Genomic DNA, 8,585 nt, shown 5'->3' with positions numbered 1-8,585 from the left:
CCCTAGAAATTAGCAGAAATGGCTTTACCAAGATTTAGTCATGCAAATCAATTCTCCTTGATGCACCACTTGTGTAGTGTCATCATTTGAGGTTCTGAACATGCCCAAAAAAGTTGAGATCAAAAGGAGAAAGTTTCCAATGTAGAGTTGTTCAAATTTGGTTCTGGACAGAAAGGGTTTTGGGGCACTTTGATCAAGTTAACTTGTTCTCCAACTTGTGCCATTTGGTCTAGATGAATTATTAGACCATTTGAGCATGTTCACAAGGTTTGAGAACATTTGGACATGTTTGGCAATGTAAAGTTGCTCAAACTTCAAAATGGACAGAAATGGTTTTGAGGGGATTTCATGGAGTTATACTATTCTCCATGACATGATACTTGTCAAGATCATCAACATGTCATATGTGACATGCTAGAATTTTCTTGGAATTTTTGGAGAATATTTCCTTTGTAAATATTTCAAAAGCTTGAAATATCCAGAAAGGGTTTTTGAGGGATTTGACCAATATTTTGAACATGACCATGTGTTGAAACTCTTATATATGGACAATATATGTCCACTGAGTTTCCCTAATTTTGTCAAATATTTTTGAAACAATAAAATAATTTTTCCCTATTAAAGACCATTTCTGGCTTAAGAAAAAGCTTTTAAATAAAATAGGAAAATAACTTTTAAAATTATATTTTTGTGGTTTCTGGGTATCCTATATCTAATAGGAGTCAAATATATTTTTGAAAGATTTTTACTGCCCTTAATTAAGTACTTGAGTGCAAACCTCAATTCAGGGGTTTTTGAAAAACTAATTTTTGAAAATACTATTTGGCCAAATTATTTTTGCAAGAAATTATTTTTATGTCCTATACACATGGCATGATCATTGGGAAAGGTTTTGGATCAAGGAGAAGGAGTATAAGAGTTGGAGGATTTATTTGATTTTAGAGCACTTGCAAACAACAGACAAAATCCAATCAAGGCAAAGTCCAAAACACTCAAAAGTTTTTGTCAAACCACATTTTAGCATGATTTATTGACTTAAGTGTTGTGCCATGAAAATCAGGGTGTGACAGACCTACCCCCCTTACAAGAATCTCGTCCCCGAGATTCCCAGACTAGGCGCGGAAAGGGATACAGAAACTTGGATCTTGGGTAGTCTTCAAGTCCTCATGTTGCTTCTGCTTTCGTGTAGTGCTCCATTGAGCTTGAAGTACTTGATGATGTGGCTTCGTGTATGACGCTCTTCTAGATCCAGGTTGCTAATGGGTAGCTTGCGGTAGGTTAGGTTGGGCTAAGGGTCGATGGCTCGGTGGTTAATGTCTTTGTAGAGACCGGGCTAGTTAGGAAGTTGGAAACACTTCCGGGGTTGTGATGCATGGAAAGTGTTGTGCGCATCGGGTAACTCAGGTGGCAACTCCAGCTGGTAACTGTCTTCTCTTCGTCTCGTAGTGATCTCAGAAGGGGTTGTTAAATTTTTGGAGTGATCACGAAGGGGGCCGATGAATCTTGCTGTGGGTCTCCTTGTCATGGAAATGCTTGGTTCCTTGGAGAGGAGTGGCTTGCAGATACACCTGGTCTTTGACGCGGATGTTTACTTCTTGATGATGGTGGAAGTTCTTCCTCCTTGGCATGGCGGTCTTCAAATGTTCCTTGACTAGCTGAACGGCTCTTCTTCTGTCTTCAGGTGGACAGGTAGGTCACCAAATGATGATGACAACTATCTTGTCTAAGCATTCCATGAAGTCTATGGGGTACGTAAAGTGGGTTGAGGCATTGGTGGTTGTCACGGTTGAGTGTGGGCCAAGGTGGTTCTAGATCTAGTGTCAAGGCCCTAAGGTCCTGATCCGACCATGTTGTAGCTTGGTAGGGCTTAAGGGTTTCAAGGATTCTAGTGTGCGAGTGAACATTTATCATCTTGTCTTTAAGCACGGTTTCTGAGATGCCAATAGTCTATCTAGTCCTTTAAACAAATCACATCATATCACCGATAGCATCATTTTGCGTAGGTCAACTCCAATAATCACTCATGTGATTCATATCCTCATGGCTCCCGAGAGGAGGTCTAACAGAATCATATATGTCTACAATCCCCAAACTCATATTTATGTCTACCCCTAAAAATCCATGGGTAGAACATATAAGCCGCTAAGCTTGAACGTGACAACCCAAGTGCTCAGCCTGTTCTTCCAAGGTCTAAGATAAAACACCACTATCCTAAGGAAACACATCATATGCCACTCCAAAATCTTGTTTCCTTCCTATGAATCAACTCCAACAACCCATTAACTACACCAATCATTACATGACCCAGTAGTCCTTCAAATCCAATCTCTATGGTGTTCCACACGATCTTCTAATTCCTATAATCCACAAATACTGGGAAGGCTACCTTACTATAGTCAGTCCACCATTTTCCATTATCATGGTCATGTAAACTCCAAGGTCAAGCTCACAAAGATGCCTAAATAAACTCCGACAATTAGTCCAATCTCCTAGTTTATTGTCCACCGAGAAACATGGTATCACGATCAAGATTATTGGTCTAATTCCAATTTACTCCGAACCATGTAGACTTACTCAGCATCTATACTCAACTAGGATCACCTATTTAAATCCAAATCTTGTGTCCAACGAGAATTTCTACGCTTTTCCCTCAAGTCATTATTGTAATATCAACTATCACCTATCAATATTCGCTGCCTAAGACAAATCCAAATACTTCCAAGAATTTCAGCCTGCGATCATAATTGTCCTATTAAATCCAATTTACTCAGGGGTAATGAAAGCTATGCTAATCTATACTCATGATCCCACCAAGTTCATCTACCAACATCAAAGCCTCATAATCCACCAAATAGTCTCATATAATTCCTCAAATCATTGATATAAACTCATCAAGTCATTTGTCCTCTATTCCCATATCCTCAGATTGGTCCTTCCTATGGCATCGTCAGTTTTGGTGCTATCTTAGGATGATAATGTGCTCGTTCACTATGTCCACTAGTTCCATAATGAACCCAGTGATAAGCAAGGTTACGGAGGCTTAATAGGTTCTCTTGCAATTCCGTAGGTTAAGCTCATGGTTAAGGATTCGAGCTGGGGTACCTCGTGAAGTCTTGAAGGGTCTAGGAATAGGGTTCTAGTCTTGAGGTGTAAACATACGGGGTTGTACTTGGTCGAGGAGGTTGTAGCAAAAGTCTTCAGTGCTTGTTGGTCGCTGAGGTGGAATCCTTGGTGCATATTGTCTTGCTTGTCTTCAGTTGAGGAGAGAGATGAGAGGGAAAAGTAGCATAGAGGAGGGGAATGCCTAAAGGGGGTTCTATAGTGCTAGTGCAAACAAACAAGTGCAAAAAGGGCCAAACAAAAGAAACAAGGTGAGGAAGGTGATATAGTCGCATACTTGTCCCCAGGGCAAAAGTGCGACCTATATCAAAACACAACAAATAAAAACAAGCAACACACAATCATGGTTCTATTCGAACTATCATACGGACTCGACTGCGCATAGGGGGTACACGACTCATCCTACCCTAGGGGTTCTCGGACTCAGTAGTCGTGCCTTGTGCCTCATGCAGTCTCCCGGGTTTTCCTCAGGTGCTGCTACGTCTCTTGTAGTTGTTTGACGAAACGATCCCGGTTGAGCTTGAAGAGTCTTCAACAACTTCTTGCCTGTTGAAGTGATGGGGTGAAGGTGGCTTCTCATAGTAGGCATTGACTCGGTCTTCTGTTGTCTTCTTAATCATGACGATCCCTTTTTGTCTTCTAAGGTGTCGAAGGTACTAAGTAGATAATCCTTTATGCAATGACATTAACAACACATAATAGAGGTCCATCATGTCGGTTACGTTGATGACAACATCGATACCAAGAGCGGGGGATGAAGAGAACCGTTTTCCTGCTCACTATAGTGAGGTGGACCAAATGACTAGGTTCTCATCCACCGGTGGTTGCCGATACAACAACGGTAGTGACAGGGTTACTCTATTAGCGATGTATATCATGATCTTGCATATTCTATGCCCTAATCATTGTAGGCTAAGGTTGCATCATCTTGGGGCGGTGTCAAGGGTGTCACCATCTCCTGGGTCTTCAGGTTCTCATTCCTTGAGGATGTATCTTCTGTTGGTATCATCTTGTTGTGATGTCGCCAATCTTGTGTACAGGAGATGTGGGTGAACGTCTGGCAAGGCATCTTCCTTCTAGATTATCCGCGAGGATTACAAGGAATCCAGTGGTCAGGGGCATAAGGGTTCTAGCGACCAAAGGTTTTGAAGGGGAAGAGATCAATAAGGAAAGTATACCTTAGTTTTCGAAAAACTGAGAAGGGAAGAGAGGTACAGATAGTTTTGAAAACTAGTAGAAGTTTTGGAAATAGTTTTACCCTAACTAACGACCATGCTAACTAAGGCTTCCTACAGTCAGGATGGCTCTGATACTAGCTCTGTGGGGACCCCGACTCATAAGTCGTGATCACCGAATGCACGTGTACAGTGATCCCAGAGATCAATGCTCACTGAACACACAGAAGCTGAATAACAAGAGTCTTACATCCATACATACCGTTTTACACAAGTAGGACCATTATGGTCGAGTCTTGAGTATAACATTGCAGCGGAAATCTTCGTCAATAACTTGGACCCATGCCATCTGCCTTAACCCTACAGGCATTCTGACTGGGAAGCATCCTAGCTCGCATGTTCATCACCGAAGTGTTCTTCATCACATCCTGTTCTTTCATGCCTGGCCAATAAAATAACCAGTGGCAAGCCAATGAGTACTTTGAATGTACTCACAAGCAACCCATGTTTTGGTTCAAGATACAACAATGCATGACATAGGTAAATTTTTGCAGAAAGCTAGTTTTGAGTACAATGATGTGTTCAACAACTTGTATAGCATGCATCAAGAGGATTCAAGTGACCATGAGGACAGGTTACAGATATCAACATAAATAGAGTGGGCACCAACCCAACTCAATCATGTCAAGTCCCTTGACTTGACCCAAGTAGTTCTTTCCACTCATCCATACATACTCACCAGGTTTCGTAAACACATGGACGTAGCCCAAGAGCGGTTACCCAACTGTCCTTGACCGTGGACACGGCTATTCGAATAGTTTTACACTCTGCAGAGGTTGCACACTGTACCCACAAGATCCGGGGAACTTCCGTGTCAGCCACGACCCGCGGTACCTCAAGTACCCGAGGTAAGCACCCGATCACTACCTTTCCCTAGACGACACTAACATGGAGTCCACTCGATTGGCAGTAACCCTCGTGCCCAACATTTCACATAACAGTTTCGTGGAGCCTTGCTCCCATATTTATCACATACCACTGGCATGGGGTACCAACGGTGTGTCCGGTGCCCCATAAAAATGGTCATGGCCGCCCTACCTGGCACGACCCCGTCCCGAGAGAGCGCACCAACAACTCTCCCGTCACTAGTAATGCAGGCCCCAAGCTAGTATCGGTCTAGGTACTCAATAATGCCCTTTCCCATATAAGGGTAGAGTGGTTGCGTATGTAAGGTTGGAATAACGGTCGCAACTTAAACCAATCCGTTTTGAAAACAACACACACACTTGCCTCGGTACACCACTTCGTCATCAAGTGGTTACCCATCTCATCATCTCCCTCGGGCATAAGTGACACCCGACGGGGTTTTCGAAAAGTCCTTTGAAAATACTTTGTCTCCTTCACCATGCATATTCTCGTCCCTTTTTGCGTAGCACTACTTTAGAATCCTATCTACTCCCACCGGCATAACCCTCATAATAAGGTAGGGTCATGCACAATGCAATTATCAACGAGGAAGTACGGTGGCAAACCATCAAGGTTGTTACCACCTCATCATGATTCCATTGCAACAATAATATGGTGCTATATGACATGCATAAAAAGGGTTTCATAGACATGGTCAAAGGGCTGCTTGCCTGTTCCTCAGAGTCTTCAAGTCTTCTGGTCCTTCTCCAAGTACTCCGTCTACTTCGTCAACTAACGTCGGAAACAAACACAATAAGCAACACAACAAGGCAAAAGTAAAAGTGCTCTAAAAATGTGAGTAGGACTTTTCTAGGATACCTCTGGTCATATGAGGAGTGACCAAAGTGGTTTCATTGGTATTTGCTGAATGGATACCTCTGAACATTTTAATATGATGGAATCAAGGGATTTGTGGATTTGCAAGAAGTGTACAAAAATATATATTTTTGAAAAAAAAGCAAAGGCACCCATTTAACAAAGGATGATTTTAGAAGCATCTAGGAATTGGTTTCACTGGATTTGGAGTTGAGATGATTTTCCTATGAATTTGCAAAGTTGGCTATATATAAAGAAATAGACCATTATTTGAGGTGATACAGAAAGTATTAGTAAAAATGTTCAAAAACTAAGTTTTGAACTTATAGACATCTAGGATTTTGAATCATGGAATTTGGATAAAAAATGGGCTCTCTGTGATTTTCTAAAGTTCATCACAGAAATGGAAAATGGGGTTTTGATAAATATTTGTGAAGAAAAGGTTGTTGGAAATATGCCCTAGAGGCAATAATAAAAGTATTATTATATTTCATTGTTCATGATAATTGTCTTTTATTCATGCTATAACTGTATTATCCGGAAATCGTAATACACGTGTGAATACATAGACCACAATATGTCCCTAGTGAGCCTCTGGTTGACTAGCTCGTTGTGATCAACAGATAGTCATGGTTTCCTGGCTATGGACATTGGATGTCGTTGATAACGGGATCACATCATTAGGAGAATGATGTGATGGACAAGACCCAATCCTAAGCATAGCACAAAGATCGTGTAGTTCGTTTGCTAGAGCTTTTCCAATGTCAAGTATCTCTTCCTTCGACCATGAGATCGTGTAACTCCCGGATACCGTAGGAGTGCTTTGGGTGTATCAAACGTCACAACGTAACTGGGTGACTATAAAGGTGCACTACAGGTATCTCCGAAAGTGTCTGTTGGGTTGACACGGATCGAGACTGGGATTTGTCACTCCGTATGACGGAGAGGTATCTCTGGGCCCACTCGGTAATGCATCATCATAATGAGCTCAAGGTGACCAAGGTGTTGGCCACGGGATCATGCATTACGGTACGAGTAAAGTGACTTGCCGGTAACGAGACTGAACAAGGTATTGGGATACCGACGATCGAGTCTCGGGCAAGTAACGTACCGATTGACAAAGGGAATTGTATACGGGGTTTGATCGAATCCTCGACATCGTGGTTCAACCGATGAAATCATCGAGGAGCATGTGGGAGCCAACATGGGTATCCAGATCCCGCTGTTGGTTATTGCCCGAGAGTCGTCTCGGTCATGTCTACGTGTCTCCCGAACCCGTAGGGTCTACACACTTAAGGTTCGGTGACGCTAGGGTTGTATGAATATGAGTATGCAGCATACCGAATGTTGTTCGGAGTCCCGGATGAGATCCCGGACGTCACGAGGAGTTTCGGAATGGTCCGGAGGTAAAGAATAATATATAGGAAGTGGTATTTCGGCCATCGGGAAAGTTTCGGGGTCACCCGGTATTGTACCGGGACCACCGGAAGGGTCCCGGGGGTCCACCGGGTGGGGCCACCCATCCCGGAGGGCCCCATGGGCTGACGTGGGAGGGGAGCCAGCCCATAGTGGGCTGGTGCGCCCCCCTAGGCCCACCCCCTGCGCCTAGGGTTGAAACCCTAGGGTGGGGGGGGCGCACCACATGCCTTGGGGGGCACTCCTCCCCCCTTGGCCGCCGCCCCCTTGGGAGATTCAATCTCCCAGGGCCGGCGCCCCCCCTAGGGGCCTATATAAAGGAGGGCAGGGGGGAGGGCAGCCGCACCCTTGTGCTTGGCGCCTCCCTCCCCCTGCTACACCTCGTCCTCCTCCCGTAGTCGCTTGGCGAAGCCCTGCTGGAGTTCTGCTGCATCCACCACCACGCCGTCGTGCTGCTGGATCATCATCAACCTCTCCTTCCCCCTTGCTGGATCAAGAAGGAGGAGACGTCTCCCGTCCCGTACGTGTGTTGAACGCGGAGGTGCTGTCCGTTCAGCACTTGGACATCGGTGATCTGAATCACGTCGAGTACGACTCCATCATCACCATCCCCTTGAAAGCTTCCGCACGCGATCTACAAGTGGTATGTAGATGCAAACTCACTCCCTTGACTCGTTGCTTAGATGAACTCATAGATGGATCTTGGTGAAACCGTAGGAAAAATTTTAATTTTCTGCAACGTTCCCCAACAGTGGCATCATGAGCTAGGTCTATGCGTAGTTCTCTAATGCACGAGTAGAACACAATTTTGTTGTGGGCGTGGATCTTGTCAACTTGCTTGCCACTACTAGTCTTTTCTTGCTTCAGCGGTATTGTGGGATGAAGCGGCCCGGACCAACCTTACACGTACGCTTACGTGAGACCGGTTCCACCGATTGACATGCACTAGTTGCATAAGGTGGCTGGCGGGTGTCTGTCTCTCCCACTTTAGTTGGAGCGGATTCGATGAAAAGGGTCCTTATGAAGGGTAAATAGAAGTTGACAAAATCACGTTGTGGTTATTCGTAGGTAAGAAAACGTTCTTGCTAGAAC

Source organism: Triticum aestivum, chromosome 4B, assembly GCF_018294505.1.
Source record: "Triticum aestivum cultivar Chinese Spring chromosome 4B, IWGSC CS RefSeq v2.1, whole genome shotgun sequence".
NCBI classification, from domain to species: Eukaryota; Viridiplantae; Streptophyta; class Magnoliopsida; order Poales; family Poaceae; genus Triticum; species Triticum aestivum.
The sequence above is the reverse complement of the archived record's forward strand: the minus strand, read 5'-3'. Positions refer to the sequence as shown.